The 24,310-nt window shown below is 42.9% G+C and overlaps 1 pseudogene across 1 annotated transcript in view; it reads left to right on the plus strand.

Annotated features, from left to right (window-relative positions):
* Positions 1–24,310, plus strand: part of LOC311134038 (dynein axonemal intermediate chain 1-like) — a 43,802-nt pseudogene that overhangs the window by 14,816 nt on the left and 4,676 nt on the right. The window contains exons 7-8 of the transcript in view: positions 2,598–2,697; positions 3,863–4,048. The product of the transcript in view is annotated as a dynein axonemal intermediate chain 1-like (transcript). The remainder of the gene's footprint in view (positions 1–2,597; positions 2,698–3,862; positions 4,049–24,310) is intronic.

The following is a 24,310-nucleotide window of genomic DNA, read 5'->3' on the forward strand; positions in this document are numbered from 1 at the left end:
GAAACCTCTGAAAAACATGAATACTGTAGATTCTACATTGTTTAGGGGGCATGGTAAAGGAGCCAGTTATTAAGTTCAACAAACTCTTAGTTTTTGAACAGTAGTCCATCTGCACACTTAAATGGCTATTTGAATAGGATCATGTGGATTGATTAGGTTGGCACTACTTTCTCCTGTTGATACAAGTCCTTGTAACTCCATCTATCTGAATGGGCTGTGAGTCACAAAATGTCGGAAGTAGGTGACATAAATCAGGGCTTCAGCCTGGCGGCCTGTGAGAAACTACTGATATCAGTCAGCTGCCCCCGCACCCCCTTGAATCCACGCGTCTTTCTATCCACATATACTGAAAAAATATATATATATATATTTGGAAGATTTTACTGAGTTACAGTTCATAGAAGGAAATCAGTCAATTGAAATAAATTCATTAGGCCCTAATCTATGGATTTCACATGATTGGGCAAGGGTGCAGCCATAGGTGGGCCTGTGAGGGCGTAGGCCCACCCACTGGGGAGCCAGGTCCACACACTGGGGAGCCAGGCCCAGCCAATCAGATGTAAACAAATTTGTGCACAATTTGAGAGAAATAAGCTTTTTGTGCGTATAGAAAATTTCGGGGATCTTTTATTTCAGCTCATGAAACATGAAACCAACACTTTACATGTTGGGTTTATATTTTTGTTCGATATAGAATTACTATCTTTCTAGTCTAGGGACCACATTTTGATTGACAGCCTACTTTTTATCTTAGTAAACAGAAACAATTAAGAGTCAATGTGTTCAGAACTCTTTAAAGGGGCAATCAGCAGTTGCTACATCAATATGTACCCATTGATTCTTGAAGAATATAACTTATAAATGTTTCATGAGCTTAGTTCAACTTTCGTACACCATCAGAACTCAAAATATACGCTTGTTTTACTCCAATGTTTGTAAACTAAATAAATATATGAAAAATACTATACAGTCTCAAAACATGGATAAAAATATAATTGAAACATAATGGATGGTCTGTCCTAGCATCATAGCTCTGTCTATGAATTTGAGAGTGATTACATTTCTCCAGCCCCATCCTCAGCTTTTGACTGAAACAGGGGCGGTGAGTACGCTTCAGTTATTGTTTCTACTGCTGCTGATTGCCGCTTTAACTGCCTGATGCCACTGTTGTTACTCTGGAATCAGGGCCCTGTAATGTGAAGAGTGACCCAAACTGTTTTGTTCTCATGAGTATGAGTCTGTCCTCATTTAATGAGGAATCGATCCAAAGATATGGCATTGATCAGGTAAATCTTTCTGATGCATCTAGCTCCACTTGTCTGCCTGCCTGCCCTGCACTTCAAAAGACTGAGGACAGGTCGAAAACATTATATTCTTTCTACCGTTTTTCTTTTACCCTTATTTTACCAGGGAAGTTGACTGAGAACAGATTCTCATTTACAGCAACCACCTGGGGAATAGTCAAGGGGAGAGGAGGGAGAATGAATGAGCCAATTGGAAGCTGGGGATGATTAGGGGGCCATGATGGTATGAGGGCCAGATTGGGAATTTAGCCAGAACACCAGGGTTAACACCCCTACTCTTATGATAAGTGCCATGGGATCTTTAGTGACCACAGAGAGTCAGGACACCTGTTTAACGTCCTATCCGAAGATGGCACCCTACACAGTGCTTCCTACTGGCCCTCCAACACCACTTCCAGCAGCATCTGGTCTCCCATTCAGGACCAACCCTGCTTAGCTTCAGAGGCTTCAGTTGTATTGACTACATCCGTCCTAGCTCGCTGTTTCGCTCTGAGACAAGGCTCTGCTGATAGCCAGGTGTAGCAATGGTAAGGCGTTGGGACTCTGCTGTTGGGACAGCTTTATGTAGGCCCTAACAGTTTGTGGGCACCGTTTGTCACCGTTATAGTGCAATTAATGTATTGTTTAGTATTGTGTTGTGTAGTGGCTTTGCTGGCATGCATCCAACATATTATTTTTTTGTTGCCCCACCAAGATTTACATGCTAAAATCGCCACTGAAGACCCTTAAGACCTTGCAGGAAGAAATTGCATGCATTACAATACACTGAGAAGAGAGGACGTTTTTGGTGGGATAAGAGATGGAGCAGGTTGCATTTACTCATCGGCTCAAGTCTCAACCTAATGAAGGCTCTAGCATGACGAGGTGGTATTCATTTTGATTTTCAAGCCTTTTCTTTTTCTGTCTCAGAAGAATAATGTCTGTCTTTGTTCTTTTTGCTCTTTACTCTAACTTTTTACTTGCACCTGCACCCCATCTCAAATAAACTTTCTCTCCCACTTATGATGAACTTTCTCTCCCACTTATGACTAATTCTCAAGTACTGTGACTGGTCTTACAAGAGTTTAGAGAAGGTGTCTATGATCCCACTAGGCACACACTGTTTGAATCAACGTTGTTTTGAAATGATGTGGAACCAACGTGGAATAGACGTTGAATTGATCTTGGTCTGTTGACAGTTGGATGTCTTGTTTTTCTACTATCTTTAAGGTAAATATTGTAATCTTGGTTTTATAGTATTAGTGTTTGTATCCATTACCGAGTCCTTTTACTTCAGTGACCCTGTCTCTGTAGAACCCCAATGTTCACTTTTGACCTGAACGTGGCCGTGGGAGATGTGGCGTGGTCTCTTTACTCCGCTACTGTCTTCTCTGCAGTTACCACTGGTGGCAAGGTAAGAAACCAAATTTAAGCAGAGAGATCAAGGCATGTCCTCTCACTGTCTGTCTTAATTTATTCAGAAAATATGTCTAAAACAGTTACTTTCATTTGGCTAAGAGGTGACACCAACTTATATGTGACGAAGTGCTATGAAACGCCTGCTCCATCACTTTGTCTGCACACAGACCTGAAAACACTGGTGCTGTCTGATATGGCTGAACACTGGGTCCTCTACTCCAGTCCTCCCGGACTGGGAATTACATGGTTCACTGAAGATGACAGGCAAAAGGATGCAATAGCCTACATATTTGCAATAGAAATATCTGGACTAATTCTCAACACATGTATCCAGAAAATACTCATTCAATATTATCTCATTGAGATGAACAATCCCTTGCATGAGTGATAGCAAGCCAAGAGGTCAGCAGCGTCCCTCCTTTAGAATGTCACCGCTGGCTGTGTGGGTTGCTTGCTTTGTCACTGCTGCTAATGACCAAAATGATCACTGACCACAAACACACTGTGACGTGGTGTTTGTCGTTATTGTTATTTTTTGCGTAACCTACCGAGAATAGTGCAGCTGCAACCCGCTTGTTGTGCTAGCTGCTTTGACCGACTGGGCTGACCAGGCTCTGGTGACTCAGCGCAAGGGGTGTGTGTGTGTGTGTGTGTAATTGGCCTAATTTGCAGCGATACTAAATGTCAGGATCCTAGGGTATCGACTGAAAAGGCAAGCTCTTCCTGTCAGGGTCACTTGAATAACAAGGCACGCACACGTACACACACACCCTCAGAGTTGTGCAGACTCAAACTCTGACTGGAACCCACACCAGATGGTCCGAGTTGCATTCCCACTGAGAATCTTTCTCTCTCTCTCGCCTTGATGAATTGGTTTGTCACTCAGAGGTTACCAGCTGTAGTAGATAAGGGTCGTGTAGATAAGTAGACATGCCTAACTCGATTTGTTAAGAGAATATCTCATATTTTTCTATAAACAACTCTATGAGCTGTCAGCTATAACACTCATTCCAAACGGCAGCAGGGTCAGTCATGTTTCGGCTTTGATTTCCATCATCACACATTGTATTGCTTTCGAGATTTGACCAATGGATTCCCCTTGCATTTGTATGAGATGACATTTCCCTGACTCTTTCTATCAATCCTTTGCTTTTTCTCAGGTCCACCTTGGACCTTAGTGTCAACAAATATGAGGCCATCTGTCAGCAGCCGGTGGTGGCAAAGAAAAAGGCCAAGCTGACTCACATTGAGTTTAACCCTGTCTCTACCCCATCATCATCGTGGGAGACGACAGAGGCTACGTCACCAGCCTCAAGCTCTCGCCTAACCTGCTCAAGAAACCCAAAGTAAGAGCCTTTGGAACCTAGCAGTGCTGGAGCTCTGATGGCAACTCTTAGCACTACTCCTAGCCTACTCTTAACAGTTATTCTTAAGGAAAAAACACACTGCACCAAATTAGCCCCACACTTAGCCTACTCCTAACAGCTACTCTTAACCCCACAAACACTGTTAACACTTGAGCGCTCAAGAAAAACTTTTAGCAAACACTACTTTACCCAGGAGACTCCTGTGCATTGAATCAACAGCAAGCAATGGAACCCTATTCCCTATATAGAGCACTACTTTTGACCAAAAGAATGTGGTGCATTAAATATTTTTTAATATACAGTACCAGTCAAAAGTTTGGACACACCTACTCATTCAAGGGTTTTTCTTTATTTTTACTATTTTCTATGTTGAATAATAGTGAAGACATCAAAACTATGAAATAACACATATGGAATCATGTAGTAACCAAAAAAGTGTTAAACAAATCAAAATATATTTTATATTTGAGATTCTTGAAATAGCCACCCTTTGCCTTGATGACAGCTTTGCACACGCTTGGCATTCCCTCAACCAGCTTCACCTGGAATGCTTCTCCAACAGTCTTGAAGGAGTTCCCACATACAGTGAGGGAAAAAAGTATTTGATCCCCTGCTGATTTTGTAAGTTTGCCCACTGACAAAGACATGATCAGTCTATAATTTTAATGGTAGGTTTATTTGAACAGTGAGAGACAGAATAACAACAAAAAAATCCAGAAAAACCCATGTCAAAATTTTTATAAATTGATTTGCATTTTAATGAGGGAAATAAGTATTTGACCCCTCTGCAAAACATGACTTAGTACTTGGTGGCAAAACTCTTGTTGCCAATCACAGAGGTCAGACGTTTCTTGTAGTTGGCCACCAGGTTTGCACACATCTCAGGAGGGATTTTGTCCCACTCCTCTTTGCAGATCTTCTCCAAGTCATTAAGGTTTCGAGGCTGACGTTTGGCAACTCAAACCTTCAGCTCCCTCCACAGATTTTCTATGGGATTAAGGTCTGGAGACTGGCTAGGCCACTCCAGGTCCTTAATGTGCCTCTTCTTGAGCCACTCCTTTGTTGCCTTGGCCGTGTGTTTTAGGTCATTGTCATGCTGGAATACCCATCCACGACCCATTTTCAATGCCCTGGCTGAGGGAAGGAGGTTCTCACCCAAGATTTGACAGTATATGGCGCCGTCCATCGTCCCTTTGATGCGGTGAAGTTGTCCTGTCCCCTTAGCAGAAAAACACCCCCAAAGCATAATGTTTCCACCTCGATGTTTGACGGTGGGGATGGTGTTCTTGGGGTCATAGGCAGCATTCCTCCTCCTCCAAACACGGCGAGTTGAGTTGATGCCAAAGAGCTCGATTTTGGTCTCATCTGACCACAACACTTTCACCCAGTTCTCCTCTGAATCATTCAGATGTTCATTGGCAAACTTCAGACGGGCCTGTATATGTGCTTTCTTGAGCAGGGGGACCTTGCGGGTGCTGCAGAATTTCAGTCCTTCACGGCATGGTGTGTTACCAATTGTTTTCTTGGTGACTATGGTCCCAGCTGCCTTGAGATCATTGACAAGATCCTCCCGTGTAGTTCTGGGCTGATTCCTCACCGTTCTCATGATCATTGCAACTCCACGAGGTGAGATCTTGCACGGAGCCCCAGGCCGAGGGAGTTTGACAGTTCTTTTGTGTTTCTTCCATTTGTGAATAATCGCACCAACTGTTGTCACCTTCTCACCAAGCTGCTTGGCGATGGTCTTGTAGCCCATTCCAGCCTTGTGTAGGTCTACAACCTTGTCCCTGAAATCCTTGGAGAGCTCTTTGGTCTTGGCCATGGTGGAGAGTTTGGAATCTGATTGATTGATTGCTTCTGTGGACAGATCTCTTTTATACAGTTAACGAGCTGAGATTAGGAGCACACTCTTAAAGGGAGTGCTCCTAATCTCAGCTTGATACCTGTATAAAAGACACCTGTCCACAGAAGCAATCAATCAATCAGATTCCAAACTCTCCACCATGGCCAAGACCAAAGAGTTCTCCAAGGATGTCAGGGACAAGATTGTAGACCTACACAAGGCTGGAATGGATTTATATTTGCCATATATTTTTCAACTGTGCTGTGATGTTTCACAAAAGTTCTGAACATTTCTATTCTCATAGTTTCAACAGATTGTAAATTAAAGATAAACATTTTTACTAAAAGTATTATTATATTATTGATCGATTGACTGTGACTTTTCAAATCACCCAGTAGTGCTATCTGCAGAATTAGCTCCAGGTAAATGTTGCAGTTCTTCAGCCATTCCTGGACCTGTGACCAAAAACAAGCTACATATGGACAGTACCAAAATAAATGATCTAATGACTCTGTCTCTTCGCAGCAAAATCTGCAGAGCTGGGAAGGTTGTATCCCCCATATATATAACATTATATTGGTTGCAAGAATTTTGTATAATAATTTAAATAGAACAATTCTAGTTTTGAATCCGGCGTCGTTTTGCGTATCAGTTCATAAACCATGTGCCATGGAATCGGTACATCGAAAATCTCTTCCCAACTATTTTGCAATCTATATGGCACAGCTGTAAATCTGTTGGTCCTTAAATGAAACTGGTCTACTTTTTTTATGTATCACAATTTAGTTGTAATTTTGGGTAGAGCAGACATTTCCATATATTTTTGTTAGCTGCATGTGTGACATAACTCCACCAGTCCTATTTATGACATCATTTATAAAGGTTATACCTATTTTTATTTTATTTTTTTTATCGAAAAATAACGTTTTTTTTATCAATTCGTATATTTGAGTTTAACCACAATATTTGTTGTATTATTTGTTCTGTCTTTTCTGGTGGATTAAACTGAAATTGCAACCAACATTCGATGTCTTGTTTTAAAAATAGAGATATTTTGGAGATGATTTCATTTTCAAATAACCGAAAGTGAGAGGTTGTAATCTCAATAAAGGGAAAAAGGCCATTCTTGAACATGGGGTGAGACATTCTTACTAATTTGCTAGAGAACCAGTTCGGATTTAAGTATAACTTTTGTATTACTGAGAGGTCTAATACTTTAATATTGACTCATTTCTGCCCTCCGAATTCATATTTGTTATATAAATAGGCCCTTTTAATTTTGTCTGGCTTGCCATTCCAAATAAAATTGAGTATTTTTTGCTCATATAATTTAAAAAACAGGTCGCTAGGTGTAGGCAAGAGCATAAGCAATTAGGTAAACTGGAATATGACTAAAGAGTTAATCGGGGTGATTTTTCCACAAATAGACAGTTATAACTTTATATTCAAATGTATTGGAGTGAGATCATTTATTTATTTTGGGATATGTATACCGAGTATGTCAATATCACCACCAGACCATTTTATTGGTAAACTACACGGTAATGTAAAAGTTGCATTTATTTAGTGATCCAATACGTAATATAGTACATTTATCATAATTTGGTTGTAATCCAGAGAGGTTAGAAAAAGTATCTAGATCCTCTATGAGGCTGTGGAGGGATCCAAATTGTGGATTTAAAAGAAAACATGAATCATCAGCGTACAATGACACCGTTTTTAAGCCCAGGATTTCTAACCCCTTGATGGATCTGATTTTAACAGCTAACATTTCGATGGCAATAATAAATAGATAGTGGACAACCTTGTTTTACTCCTCTTGACAGTTTAATACTTTCTGAGAAGTAGCCATTATTTACTATTTTACACCTAGGGTTTCTATACATAACTTTAACCCATTTTATAAGAGATTCTCCAAAATTGAAATATTCCAGGCCTGGTTTCCCAGATTTTTCATAGTGTTCTATTGTCTCCGTACTTGTCTTATATTATCTCCAATGTATCGTCCATGTAAAAAAAACCTGTCTGATTAGATGAATAAAATCCGACAATACCTTTTTAATTCTATGCGCTATGCATTTTGCTAGAATTTTTGCATCACAACAGAGAAGTGTAAGAGGCTTCCAATTTTATTAATGGACTGGATCTTTATATTTACCACTTGGATCCTGTTTCAGTAATAATGAAATCAGACCTTCTTGTTGAGTGTCTGATAAGCTACAATTTATATAGGAGTGGTTAAAACATGCCTAAAACGGTCCTCTGAGTATATAAAAAAAGATTTGGTATACCTCCACTGGTATGCCATCCATCCCTGGAGTTTTAAAGGCTTTAATTGCATCAAGATGTTCCTCCTCTGTAATTTGGCCTCACATGAGTCTTTCTTTACAGCTGTTAATTTTTAATTATTAATAGAAAATAAATCAATATGCTTAAAGTACTTTACTTCCTCTTTCAAAATATTGTTTGCTGAATCATGGGTGACTCCGTCATTTGTAAAAAGTTTCAGTAAATTATTTTTGGTAGCATTTCTATGTTGAAGATAAAAAAATAATTTGGTGCATTTTTCGCCATATTCCATCCAGTTCGATTTATTTTTATAATATATTACACTTGATCTTTCTTGAATAAGTTCCTCCATTTCTTTTAGTTTTTCCTCTAACTTATTCTGAGCCTATATGGTACAGTTTTTATTGCTATCTATCTGTACTGTTAGTCCTTCCATTTCCTTTCCATTCCTAAGCCATTGCAATTATAACTGGCTATACTTATTTCACCATTTACCATAATGAGATACAAGTTTCAAATCTATTTATCATAATATATGTTTGTAAACTCACCATTAAAAAGTACCATAGTGATTGAGTGTCCATATAGTTGTACCATGATATTTGCATTGCTACTATGTAAACCTCCAATTGTTCCCCACTATTCTACCCACTAAAACCCCTCCCCATCCAAAGTTGGGTTGTCATCCCAGTGACCAGCAGACCACCCCCTTCACCCTGGATCCCAGGGCCCCCAAGAGTCTGGGACCCATCCTTTTGAAAAGAGCACACAGTGCCACCCACAGAACAGAAGCAGATCAACCGCCAAAAGCATTTCCATTGCCCTCACCTCGATCTGCATTATATATAGCTATAGTCCCGTGTACCTCAGTTGGTAGAGCATGGCGCTTGCAACGCCAGGGTTGTGGGTTCGATTCCCACGGGGGACCAGTATGAAAATGTATGCACTCACTAACTGTAAGTTGCTCTGGATAAGAGCGTCTGCTATATGACTAAAATGTAAAAAATATATATAAAAAAATCCTGCATATCTTAATTCCCATAATTAACAAATAATGTAGGCAGTTCATGCAAAATATTGTTACCTACAGTGGGGGAAAAAAGTATTTAGTCAGCCACCAATTGTGCAAGTTCTCCCACTTAAAAAGATGAGAGAGGCCTGTAATTTTCATCATAGGTACACGTCAACTATGACAGACAAAATGAGAAAAATAAATCCAGAAAATCACATTGTAGGATTTTTTATGAATTTATTTGCAAATTATGGTGGAAAATAAGTATTTGGTCAATAACAAAAGTTTCTAAATACTTTGTTATATACCCTTTGTTGGCAATGACACAGGTCAAACGTTTTCTGTAAGTCTTCACAAGGTTTTCACACACTGTTGCTGGTATTTTGGCCCATTCCTCCATGCAGATCTCCTCTAGAGCAGTGATGTTTTGGGGCTGTCGCTGGGCAACACGGACTTTCAACTCCTTCCAAAGATTTTCTATGGGGTTGAGATCTGGAGACTGGCTAGGCCACTCCAGGACCTTGAAATGCTTCTTACGAAGCCACTCCTCCGTTGCCCGGGCGGTGTGTTTGGGATCATTGTCATGCTGAAAGACCCAGCCACGTTTCATCTTCAATGCCCTTGCTGATGGAAGGAGGTTTTCACTCAAAATCTCACGATACATGGCCTATTCATTCTTTCCTTTACACGGATCAGTCGTCCTGGTCCCTTTGCAGAAAAACAGCCCCAAAGCATGATGTTTCCACCCCCATGCTTCACAGTAGGTATGGTGTTCTTTGGATGCAACTCAGCATTCTTTGTCCTCCAAACACGACGAGTTGAGTTTTTACCAAAAAGTTATATTTTGGTTTCATCTGACCATATGACATTCTCCCAATCCTCTTCTGGATCATCCAAATGCACTCTAGCAAACTTCAGACGGGCCTGGACATGTACTGGCTTAAGCAGGGGGACACGTCTGGCACTGCAGGATTTGAGTCCCTGGCGGCGTAGTGTGTTACTGATGGTAGGCTTTGTTACTTTGGTCCCAGCTCTCTGCAGGTCATTCACTAGGTACCTATTGCAGATTCAGTCTTCCCAGCCTGGTGCAGGTCTACAATTTTGTTTCTGGTGTCCTTTGACAGCTCTTTGGTCTTGGCCATAGTGGAGTTTGGAGTGTGACTGTTTGAGGTTGTGGACAGGTGTCTTTTATACTGATAACAAGTTCAAACAGGTGCCATTAATACAGGTAACGAGTGGAGGACAGAGGAGCCTCTTAAAGAAGAAGTTACAGGTCTGTGAGAGCCAGAAATCTTGCTTGTTTGTAGGTGACCAAATACTTATTTTCCACCATAATTTGCAAATAAATTCATAAAAAATCCTACAATGTGATTTTCTGGAGAGAAAAAATCTCATTTTGTCTGTCATAGTTGACGTGTACATATGATGAAAATTACAGGCCTCTCTCATCTTTTTAAGTGGGAGAACTTGCACAATTGGTGGCTGACTAAATACTTTTTTCCCCACTGTATAATCAGGATTGCCATTACATTTTTGGCAAGCACTTATTATTTTAGCAAACAATTATTGTGATTAATCCTATATTGTCCCTAACATCCTTACCCCCTAGCAACAGATGTGGGATACATACACACACACACACACACACACACACACACACACACACACACACACACACACACACACACACACACACACACACACACACACACACACACACACACACACACACACACACACACACACACTCATACACATTCAACTCCTTTCCCCCACAAACAACCTTGATTTACGAGTGCATATACAGTTGCAGCTGTTTGAGAAGGCATGCAAAATTGAGCAAAAACAAGCAAAAATTGGGAGATTTGATTAACCATTGTCAAGTCCTAGGTGATGGAGATCAGATACACCCCCTTCCCCTGAAACACACACAAGCTGGTCCCCCGTTGTGAACATTTTCCCAATCATCTCTGTGCAGTCAGACCACCAGGGCCACAATAATATGCCCCCTCTCTGATTGTCAGAGTGTGACCCCCTCCCCATGGGTTACTGCAGCTAGTGTTGCAAGCACTGCCACTACCTGAGTGGGGGCACTCCACCGGAATCCCCACCGGCTAGGTAAAAGGTTGTCAAGGTTCTCATTAGCAGCTTTAAAAATGTCCTTGTATATTATACTCTCCCATCAGGGGACTTTGGCTTTGTAGGACCAACCCTGCTAGGCAGGCTCAGAATCTTGAGGGGGCGGTGCTGCTTTAGTAGGTCTCTGACCGCATTCATCTTTCTGATTTGGCTGTTAATAGGCTACTTACAGTAGTCCCATAAAACAGATAAGGATGTCACCTTAGTGTATGGGTCGCTCAGGTTGGTGTCTAGGGTATAGGGTTGGGGACAGTTCCATCATGATAGGACAATAAATAAATAAACTATATTTATAATTTATTTTAAAATGTATATCCCGTATCTGCATAAAATTGAAAGCTCTCTCTCACAACCCCTGCTCACAAACACACATGGGCTCTGGGATTTGCAACCGTTTTCCTTTTTCACTAACTTAACTCCACACTTTTCCAAACACAAAAACACACACCCCACCTTCCATCACAATACATCCGCACATACCCACATACTGTGCCTTCTATGTCCTCTGTTTGCTGTGTTTTATCTCTACCATGTTGATTGAGTACTTTTGTGTTCCAGTTCCTTATATTTGAAGATCTATTATTTAGTTAATTATCCTTTCTTCTAATGCTGTCTTATCAATTTATAAAATACTATAAATGGAAAGTCTAATACTAATTATTTTCAACATTCCCTATCTAGAATGAAATAGTGTAGTTGTAGTTTATTTCTTTAACAATTGTTGTATTTTATTGCTTTTCTATATATATTTTTGTATTACAATCCCTACTATGGCTAATATTTGGTGTGCATTAAATATTGGAATAAGGTGCTATTTCGAATGCACATAGTTCTTGGTCTGAAGATTTCTTGACCCATTTTCGGAAAAGACAAGCTAGCTTACAGTGCTGCTGATGATTAGGTGAGCAGTGCTCTAATGATGAGCAGTAGTTCAACTGTTTGTTGATTTGAACAAAGCGAGATGTGTTTTTTTTCCCCCAATGAAAAACAAGAAGATATTTTAATATAAAGTTAGCAAAAATAGATAAGATCTTGCTGCCATGGAATGGAAAATACCTGTCTATTTGTGGAAAACCACTCCTATATGGTCATGGCCCACATCAAGGCCAGCATGCCAGACACACTGGACCCACTCCAATTCGCTTACCGCTCCAACAGATCCACTCAAGATGCCATCTCCATCACAATCCACACGACTCTATAACACCTGGACAAGAGGAACACCTATGTGAGAATGCTGTTAACCCTCCTGTTATGCTAAAAAAAAATTACATCCACTATGTTACGGGTCAAATTGACCCGCACAGTTTAAACACACTCAAGACAGTCAAAGAATTAAGTAAAAACAGAAACAACTTTATTTTGTCTTATCAGACATTTCAGAAAGAAGAAATACAATACTTTTTATTTTTTTTAAACAATATTTAAGAACTATTTGTTAAACATATTTCCTTTCTCACAAACAAGATTTTTCAGTTTCCCCAAGTAGGTTTTTTCCCCCCCTATTGGTCCATATTATCCCTTCAGTCTTTCTCTCTACATGTTGAACACAATGTGTGTGTGTGCTTTCTGCAGATGTATTTATTGCATTCTACACAAGTGGTGCTTGTTTTACTGTCTTGTCGAGGGGGGCAGAGCTGGCATCTTTTCCGTTTCTTGCCACTGCCTGTATCCACTGGATCCATTTCTGGTTGATTGGAGGCATGTGTTGATGGTCCAGCTTGAATTTTCTGGACGGCAGATGCAGCTGCTGTCGACCGAGGAGGCCGGACTCTCCTCTGGATCTTGGGAGTGATGAGAGCTTTGCCGAGCTCCTCTAGGAAAAGCCGGCGTCGGTACAATTTGCCACCATTCCATTGCTGGTTGATTTCAGTCCACAGGACATAGGCATTGTAAGCAGACACATCCACAATGTTGTAGAAAATCACCAAAGGCCAGCGGGCAGTCATGCGCTGACAACTATATGTTGCTGTGACTTTATCCAAATTGTCAACTCCTCCTTTGGTGGAATTGTAGTCCAGTATTATTTGTGGCTTGATGTCCTCTCTTGCACTCAGCGATGCATCTTTGTGCATTGTGCTCATTACAAGAACATTCTTGTTCTTCTTTGGGCAGTATGAAACAACAGTTGCATTTTCAGAGAAAGCAAATTTAGAGGAATGCACAGTTCTGCCCTGCATTTTCAGAAGCTCACTGGGAAGTTCAGGTTTGTTTTTTCTGATTGTTCCAACCATGGTCAGCTTTCTCTTCTGTAGTTCAACACCAAGGCGGTAGGATGTGAAGAAGTTGTCACACGTGATGTTATGACCTTGCAGCCCTTCACTCATGTCCAGCACCACCCGCATCCCCTGGTTTTTCTCAGGCACTCCGCCGGGTGGCTTCCCAGTGTAAACTTGCATATTCCATGCATAGCTTGATGTGGCATCACATGCTGCCCATATTTTGATGCCATATTTTGCAGGCTTGTTTGGCATATACTGTCTGAAGGGACAACGTCCTCTGAATGGAACAAGGCGTTCATCAACTGTAACATGAGGACTGGGATTGTACAGTAACGGTAGAATTTCCACCCATTTATCCCATACATCTCTGATTGCAGCTAGTTTGTCTCTTTCACGTCGACCCGGTCTGGTATCACGGTTATCAAAGCGAATCACCCGAGAAATTATGTGGAATTCTTGTAGAGACATTGTTGCCCGAAATATTGGCCTTCCATTCTCTTCATTCCACAGGCTGGCCGTTGCTTCTCCATTTGACCGGTAGACTCCAGCTAATATGAGCAATCCAATGTATGCATGCAAGTCAATCCGATCCAGTGGCTTCCAGTTCTCTTGAAACACACGGCTCCCCTCCAAGTTGGTCATGTCCAGAACAATCTTCTCTATTGCTTGGGGTAAAAAGAGCTCAAAAGCTGATTGTATGTCATGGACTCGAGTGACAGCAAATCGTGTAGGTCCTGGAACCATTTTTATTACATTGGAAGCTGAGAGTCTACCTTGACCTCGTTGTGGTGACGGTGACCATTCAATATGACCATCTTTAGACTTCCATGTCTTCTCTTCTCTTGATGATGCTTGTTGCATGCTCTGTCTCTCATCTGATGTAGGGGATGGTACGGCAGACTCCTCCTCTGAATCCTCTTCAATGAAGACAAAATCTGGATCATCAACAGCATTGTCCTCTATCTCTGAAATATCCTCTGTCTCTGAAACCTCTTCTTCTTTTTCACTGTCACAGTCCAGAATTTGTGATAAGACTTCAATGATTGAAAATCTTTTGGAGCTCATTTTTGAGTGTCTGTGTCAGGGACCTGCTGCTCTCACACTGAGGAGAAGCTTGGGAAAGCCCTTTTTAACCCAAACACAATTCTAAAAGTGCAACCAGGACCAGTCAAAACAAAATAAATCAAAGACACTTTTTTGTTTTGCACCTGTGCAAATATATATACACATGAAAGCCTCCGGGTCAAAATGACCCACAACATCATGTTTGTATACAAAATGTACACAGACATTCCACAACACATCAGTGTGTCCACATTTTGCAGTTAGGTTCATGACCCTAAATGAGGAAAAGTCATGTAATTTCATGGCGAAAAAGAGTGGTTAACTAGTATTTTAGACAACGCAAAAGTGGAAACGGGTCAAATTGACCCACAACATAACAGGAGGGTTAATTGACTATAGTTCAGCATTCAACACCATTGTTCCCTCCAAGCTCGTCACCAAGCTCAGGGCCCTGGGTCTAGACATCACCTTCTGCAACTGGATTCTGGACTTCCTGATGGGCAGACCATAGGCTGTGAGTGTTGGCAACAACACCTCCACAATGACTCTCAACACGGGGGCCCCTCAGGGATGTGTACTCAGCCCACTGCTGTACTCCTTGTTCACCCACGACTGTGTGGCGAAGCACGACACCAACTCCATCATCAAGTTTGCTGATGACACCACTGTTGTAGGCCTGATAACCAACAACGATGACACGGCCTACAGGGAGGAGGTCAGAGACCTGGCACTCTGTGGTGCCAGGACAACAACCTCTCCCTCAATGGCAGCAAAATGAAGGAGTTGATTGGCGACTTCAGGGAGGAGAACATTCCCCGATCCACATCGATGGGACCGCAGTGGAGAGAGTCAAGAGCTTCAAGTTCCTCGGCGTCCACATCACAGAGAACTTGACATGGACCCACAACACCACAACTTTGGTCAAGAAGGAGCAACAGCACCTCTACTACCTCCGGCGGCTGAAGAAATTAGGCATGTTCCCCACGAACACTCTTCAACTTCTACCGCTGCACAATTGAGAGCATCCTGACCGGCTGCATCACGCCCTGTTACGGAAACTGCTTCGCTCTCGACCACAAGGCCCTTCAGTGGGTGGTGAAAACCTCCAACCTCCAGGCTCAAAGACAGTTTTTACCCTCAAGCCATGAGACTGCTGAACACGTTAACCGGGACCGATCACCTGCACACCAACAGTCTCCTTGTACTGACTCTCACACCTTAGCACACATACACTATATATACAAAAGTATGTAGACACCCCTTCAAATGAGTGGATTTTGGCTATTTCAGCCACACCCGTTGCTGACAGGTGTATAAAATCGACCACACAGCCATGCAATCTCCATAGACAAACATTGGAAGTAAAATGGCCTTACTGAAGAGCTCAGTGACTTTCAACGCATAGGATGCCACCTTTCCAACAAGTCAGTTCGTCAAATTTCTGCCCTGTTAGAGCTTCCCCGGTCAACTGTAAGTGCTCTTATTGTGAAGTGGAAACGTCTAGGAACAACAACGGCTCAGCCGTGAAGTGGTAGGCCACACAAGCTCACAGAACCGGACTGCCGAGTGCTGAAGTGCGCAGCGCGTAAAAATTGTCTGTCCTCTGTTGCAACACTCACTATCGAGTTCCAAACTGCCTCTGGAAGCAACGTCAGCACAAGAACAGTTCGTAATGCCAAGCTTTGGAGTGGTGTAAAGCTCGCCGCCATTGGACTCTGGAGCAGTGGAAACACGTTCTCTGGAGTGATGAATCACGCTTCACCATCTGGCAGTCCGACGGACAAATCTGGGTTTGGCGGATGCCAGGAGAACGCTACCTGCCTCAATGCAGAGTGCCAACTGTAAAGTTTGGTGGAGGAGGAATAATGGTCTGGGGCTGTTTTTCATGGTTCGGGCTAGGCCCCTTAGTTCCAGTGAAGGGAAATCTTAATGCTACAGCATACAATGACATTCTAGACAATTCTGTGCTTCCAACTTTGTGGCAAAGGTTTGGGGAAGTCCCTTTCCTGTTTCAGCATGACAATGCCCCCGTGCACAAAGCGAGGTCCATACAGAAATGGTTTGTTGAGATCGGTGTGGAAGAACTTGACTGGCCTGCACAGAGCCCTAACCTCAACCCCATCGAACACCTTTGAGATGAATTGGAACGCCAACTGCGAGCCAGGCCTAATCGCCCAACATCAGTGCCCGACCTCACAATGCTGTTGTGGCTGAATGGAAGTAAGTCCCTGCAGCAATGTTCCAACATCTAGTGGAAAGCCTTCCCAGAAGAGTGGAGGCTGTTATAGCAGCAAAGGGGGGACCAACTCCATATTAAAGCCCATGATTTTGGAATGAGATGTTCGACGAGCAGGTGTCCACATACATTTGGCAATGTAGTGTATGTACACACACACATACATACATTCACGCTACATATCCATGACTGTTGCTTTTGGACTCATACTATTATTGCACTACTTATTGCACAATTCAACACTTTGCTCTCCATTCCCCCTCCCCGACAGGTGTAAATATCCAATTGTACATTTGTTTGAGTGCCTCCCTATATATATACATTAACAAAAAAATGATTCCATTGAGCTTATTTTATTTCATTATTCCTTTTTATTATTCTTATTATGCAGCATTGTCAAGAGTGAACCTGCAAGAAAGCATTTTATTGTACTGTGTACCATTATGTATCGTGTGCATTGCATAAGACAAATAAACTTGACTTGACTTGACTTGTACTTTCTGTGCTCTCATTTGAGTGGTAAAACGTTATTATTCACCTGTGGCTGTAACCTCTAGATGTATCCATTCTTTGCATTATTCATAAAGGTTTGTTGTTGTTCCACACCGCTGGGAACAGATCAAATGATTAAACAGCAGTTACCTCACCCAGCGCTTAATGCAATAAATACAACATTTATGTTGGCTCTGCTACTCTCTCCTCTACTCCATAGGTAATTATAAGGCCTCAGCAACACACACACACCCACACCTCTTTTTCTCCCCAACCTCTCTTTAAATGCTTACACATAGGCCTTCGTACAATGCAAAAAGTTGATTGAAGCATGTGTATAGCGAGTGGCTCAACCTGGGACTACCTCTCTCTCTCTCTCTCTGTTTGTTCTGTTTAATTGGATAATCCAATTAGAAATTACCACTGTACTGTGGTGAAAATCTATATTCTCCCCCTCAGTTCAGTTCTCCACTGGAGAACATGGAGTTAGTGTTGAGTGCACAGTTCTGCCCTGCATTTTCAGAAGCTCACTGGGAAGTTCAGGTTTGTTTTTTCTGATTGTTCCAACCATGGTCAGCTTTCTCTTCTGTAGTTCAACACCAAGGCGGTAGGATGTGAAGAAGTTGTCACACGTGATGTTATGACCTTGCAGCCCTTCACTCATGTCCAGCACCACCCGCATCCCCTGGTTTTTCTCAGGCACTCCGCCGGGTGGCTTCCCAGTGTAAACTTGCATATTCCATGCATAGCTTGATGTGGCATCACATGCTGCCCATATTTTGATGCCATATTTTGCAGGCTTGTTTGGCATATACTGTCTGAAGGGACAACGTCCTCTGAATGGAACAAGGCGTTCATCAACTGTAACATGAGGACTGGGATTGTACAGTAACGGTAGAATTTCCACCCATTTATCCCATACATCTCTGATTGCAGCTAGTTTGTCTCTTTCACGTCGACCCGGTCTGGTATCACGGTTATCAAAGCGAATCACCCGAGAAATTATGTGGAATTCTTGTAGAGACATTGTTGCCCGAAATATTGGCCTTCCATTCTCTTCATTCCACAGGCTGGCCGTTGCTTCTCCATTTGACCGGTAGACTCCAGCTAATATGAGCAATCCAATGTATGCATGCAAGTCAATCCGATCCAGTGGCTTCCAGTTCTCTTGAAACACACGGCTCCCCTCCAAGTTGGTCATGTCCAGAACAATCTTCTCTATTGCTTGGGGTAAAAAGAGCTCAAAAGCTGATTGTATGTCATGGACTCGAGTGACAGCAAATCGTGTAGGTCCTGGAACCATTTTTATTACATTGGAAGCTGAGAGTCTACCTTGACCTCGTTGTGGTGACGGTGACCATTCAATATGACCATCTTTAGACTTCCATGTCTTCTCTTCTCTTGATGATGCTTGTTGCATGCTCTGTCTCTCATCTGATGTAGGGGATGGTACGGCAGACTCCTCCTCTGAATCCTCTTCAATGAAGACAAAATCTGGATCATCAACAGCATTGTCCTCTATCTCTGAAATATCCTCTGTCTCTGAAACCTCTTCTTCTTTTTCACTGTCACAGTCCAGAATTTGTGATAAGACTTCAATGATTGAAAATCTTTTGGAGCTCATTTTTGAGTGTCTGTGTCAGGGACCTGCTGCTCTCACACTGAGGAGAAGCTTGGGAAAGCCCTTTTTAACCCAAACACAATTCTAAAAGTGCAACCAGGACCAGTCAAAACAAAATAAATCAAAGACACTTTTTTGTTTTGCACCTGTGCAAATATATATACACATGAAAGCCTCCGGGTCAAAATGACCCACAACATCATGTTTGTATACAAAATGTACACAGACATTCCACAACACATCAGTGTGTCCACATTTTGCAGTTAGGTTCATGACCCTAAATGAGGAAAAGTCATGTAATTTCATGGCGAAAAAGAGTGGTTAACTAGTATTTTAGACAACGCAAAAGTGGAAACGGGTCAAATTGACCCACAACATAACAGGAGGGTTAATTGACTATAGTTCAGCATTCAACACCATTGTTCCCTCCAAGCTCGTCACCAAGCTCAGGGCCCTGGGTCTAGACATCACCTTCTGCAACTGGATTCTGGACTTCCTGATGGGCAGACCATAGGCTGTGAGTGTTGGCAACAACACCTCCACAATGACTCTCAACACGGGGGCCCCTCAGGGATGTGTACTCAGCCCACTGCTGTACTCCTTGTTCACCCACGACTGTGTGGCGAAGCACGACACCAACTCCATCATCAAGTTTGCTGATGACACCACTGTTGTAGGCCTGATAACCAACAACGATGACACGGCCTACAGGGAGGAGGTCAGAGACCTGGCACTCTGTGGTGCCAGGACAACAACCTCTCCCTCAATGGCAGCAAAATGAAGGAGTTGATTGGCGACTTCAGGGAGGAGAACATTCCCCGATCCACATCGATGGGACCGCAGTGGAGAGAGTCAAGAGCTTCAAGTTCCTCGGCGTCCACATCACAGAGAACTTGACATGGACCCACAACACCACAACTTTGGTCAAGAAGGAGCAACAGCACCTCTACTACCTCCGGCGGCTGAAGAAATTAGGCATGTTCCCCACGAACACTCTTCAACTTCTACCGCTGCACAATTGAGAGCATCCTGACCGGCTGCATCACGCCCTGTTACGGAAACTGCTTCGCTCTCGACCACAAGGCCCTTCAGTGGGTGGTGAAAACCTCCAACCTCCAGGCTCAAAGACAGTTTTTACCCTCAAGCCATGAGACTGCTGAACACGTTAACCGGGACCGATCACCTGCACACCAACAGTCTCCTTGTACTGACTCTCACACCTTAGCACACATACACTATATATACAAAAGTATGTAGACACCCCTTCAAATGAGTGGATTTTGGCTATTTCAGCCACACCCGTTGCTGACAGGTGTATAAAATCGACCACACAGCCATGCAATCTCCATAGACAAACATTGGAAGTAAAATGGCCTTACTGAAGAGCTCAGTGACTTTCAACGCATAGGATGCCACCTTTCCAACAAGTCAGTTCGTCAAATTTCTGCCCTGTTAGAGCTTCCCCGGTCAACTGTAAGTGCTCTTATTGTGAAGTGGAAACGTCTAGGAACAACAACGGCTCAGCCGTGAAGTGGTAGGCCACACAAGCTCACAGAACCGGACTGCCGAGTGCTGAAGTGCGCAGCGCGTAAAAATTGTCTGTCCTCTGTTGCAACACTCACTATCGAGTTCCAAACTGCCTCTGGAAGCAACGTCAGCACAAGAACAGTTCGTAATGCCAAGCTTTGGAGTGGTGTAAAGCTCGCCGCCATTGGACTCTGGAGCAGTGGAAACACGTTCTCTGGAGTGATGAATCACGCTTCACCATCTGGCAGTCCGACGGACAAATCTGGGTTTGGCGGATGCCAGGAGAACGCTACCTGCCTCAATGCAGAGTGCCAACTGTAAAGTTTGGTGGAGGAGGAATAATGGTCTGGGGCTGTTTTTCATGGTTCGGGCTAGGCCCCTTAGTTCCAGTGAAGGGAAATCTTAATGCTACAGCATACAATGACATTCTAGACAATTCTGTGCTTCCAACTTTGTGGCAAAGGTTTGGGGAAGTCCCTTTCCTGTTTCAGCATGACAATGCCCCCGTGCACAAAGCGAGGTCCATACAGAAATGGTTTGTTGAGATCGGTGTGGAAGAACTTGACTGGCCTGCACAGAGCCCTAACCTCAACCCCATCGAACACCTTTGAGATGAATTGGAACGCCAACTGCGAGCCAGGCCTAATCGCCCAACATCAGTGCCCGACCTCACAATGCTGTTGTGGCTGAATGGAAGTAAGTCCCTGCAGCAATGTTCCAACATCTAGTGGAAAGCCTTCCCAGAAGAGTGGAGGCTGTTATAGCAGCAAAGGGGGGACCAACTCCATATTAAAGCCCATGATTTTGGAATGAGATGTTCGACGAGCAGGTGTCCACATACATTTGGCAATGTAGTGTATGTACACACACACATACATACATTCACGCTACATATCCATGACTGTTGCTTTTGGACTCATACTATTATTGCACTACTTATTGCACAATTCAACACTTTGCTCTCCATTCCCCCTCCCCGACAGGTGTAAATATCCAATTGTACATTTGTTTGAGTGCCTCCCTATATATATACATTAACAAAAAAATGATTCCATTGAGCTTATTTTATTTCATTATTCCTTTTTATTATTCTTATTATGCAGCATTGTCAAGAGTGAACCTGCAAGAAAGCATTTTATTGTACTGTGTACCATTATGTATCGTGTGCATTGCATAAGACAAATAAACTTGACTTGACTTGACTTGTACTTTCTGTGCTCTCATTTGAGTGGTAAAACGTTATTATTCACCTGTGGCTGTAACCTCTAGATGTATCCATTCTTTGCATTATTCATAAAGGTTTGTTGTTGTTCCACACCGCTGGGAACAGATCAAATGATTAAACAGCAGTTACCTCACCCAGCGCTTAATGCAATAAATACAACATTTATGTTGGCTCTGCTACTCTCTCCTCTACTCCATAGGTAATTATAAGGCCTCAGCAACACACACACACCCACACCTCTTTTTCTCCCCAACCTCTCTTTAAATGCTTACACATAGGCCTTCGTACAATGCAAAAAGTTGATTGAAGCATGTGTATAGCGAGTGGCTCAACCTGGGACTACCTCTCTCTCTCTCTCTCTGTTTGTTCTGTTTAATTGGATAATCCAATTAGAAATTACCACTGTACTGTGGTGAAAATCTATATTCTCCCCCTCAGTTCAGTTCTCCACTGGAGAACATGGAGTTAGTGTTGAGGTCCGGGCAATTCACCATGGAGCAAAAGCAATTTGACATGGAGCCATCCGCTGTTTCGATCTCATGAGTCACACTCACATTGTACCCTCTGATAGTGGTGGCTAATGAGGTGTGGTGTTTATAATCACTGTGCTCTCAGTAACTACAGGGCAAGGGAAGAAGCCTATGACATTAAGGACAACACAGACATCAGACGTCCAGTCACACCATTTTAATTACACTAATTTTGTGGGTCAGCAACTGCTGTAGTTCTGGTATACGTCAGAGCATTTTACAGTTTCACTGAATGAATCATGAGTTATTCATCAGGATCGTTGGTGTTGATGAGACCCAAGCTCTAAACCAAGTAAGCAGCACAGCACCCTCCATATGTTTAGTGTCACCAATTCCGCCGAGGCTGCTCCTCCTCCTTGTTCGGGCAGGCTTCGGCGTTCGTCGTCCCCGGAGTACTAGCTGCCACCGTTTGATGTTATCTATGTTCGTTTGGTTTTGTCTGATTAGTGCACCTGTTCCATATCACGTATTGATTATGTCACCTATAAGTTTCCTTTGGTTTTGTTTGTAGTTGTGTGTCGTTGTACGCCTGTCTGTTGGTGTAGGTTATTTGTTTTCTTATTGTTAGTGCTGTTCGCACTTTACGCACTGTTTTGCGTATTCGCTCGCCTCCTGTTTATGAGGCCCGTTGGATTTGTATTTTGCTCCTGTGACTATTATAGTCGGATCGACTAAGCTTCTGTGTCCTGCGCCTGACTCCAACACCGCATCCACATCAGCCTTTTGACATTTAGTTAGGAGCACTGTGACAACCAACCTCTCCCCTCCTTCTCCCGTGGCTGTTCAGAGCCACTGACAGGAAATACAGTTTACGCAAAACTCAATCTGTTTCTGTTTCTCACTCAAGTGGCCTCAGGAAACAGCAGAGCCATCTCCTCCCATGCCCACTGGGGAAAAAATTTACCTGTAATGTGTATTCAGAGTTACAACCTTCAGACCGTTGCAGATAGGGTGACAGGTAGCCTAGCGGTTAGAGCATTTGGCTAAATCCCAGAGCCGACAAGATGAAAAATCTGTTGCTGTGTCCTTGAGCAAGGCACTTAACCGTAATTGCTCCAGGGAGATAATGGCAGACCCTGGCCGTAACCCCACTCTCTGAGGGTGTCTCAGGGAGAGTTGGTATATGTAAAAAATAATAATATCCAATTCACACATGCGTGTTAATACACACTTGTGTGAAATAAGACAAATATAAGCACCCACCAAATTATTATTAGATAGAAATGCAATGTATAGCCTAGAGTTGACACAATAAATAGCCTAGCCTGTCCTCCATGACAGAAAACCATGCTGCCCTACAAAGGCAAAACGCAGTAACTACAGTCCCAGCCAATCAGAATGTCACGCCCTGGCTCTAGGGACTCTTTTATGTTGAGCCAGGGTGTGTAGTGTCTATGTGTTGTGTTCTATGTTCACGATCTAGTTTATGTGTTTCTATGTTGGCCGGGGTGGTTCTCAATCAGAGGCAACGTGAATCAGCTGTTGCTTGTTGTCTCTGATTGGGAACCATACTTAGGCAGCCTATTGTACAATTGTCTTTTGTGGGATCTTGTTCCGTGTAGGTTTGTGTTTTGACCGAGGACTTCACGTATCGTTTTGTTGTTTTGTATTTTTGTTTAAGTACACTATATTAAAGATGTACTCATATCACGCTGCGCCTTGGTCCACTTATTACGACGATCGTGACAGAAGATCCCACCAATACTGGACCAAGAGCACACGCAGGAGGTAACGTTAGTGGATGTCCTCCTCGGTTGGGGGCAGATTACGGAGGAGGAGGCCGTCCGTTACCGGAGGGCAATGAAAGGGGAGACCCAGGCAGGAGAGGAGAAGCGGCGCCAACCGGGTCGTCGTCGGACAGGCGAGAGGCACCCCCAAGAAATGTTTTGGGGGGGCACATGGCATGGACGACGGGGCTGCTGGAGGCAGATAAAGGGCGAGTTTGTGGACATGGAGAGAAGGCCACCAGGTTACGGGGGCCATTGGTCATTAGAGGGAAGGAAAGTGTAGAGGCACGGCGAGAGGTACTGAAGTGTGTTA

This window comes from Coregonus lavaretus (assembly GCF_964263955.1).
Source record: "Coregonus lavaretus genome assembly, chromosome: 8".
Taxonomy (NCBI): domain Eukaryota; kingdom Metazoa; phylum Chordata; class Actinopteri; order Salmoniformes; family Salmonidae; genus Coregonus; species Coregonus lavaretus.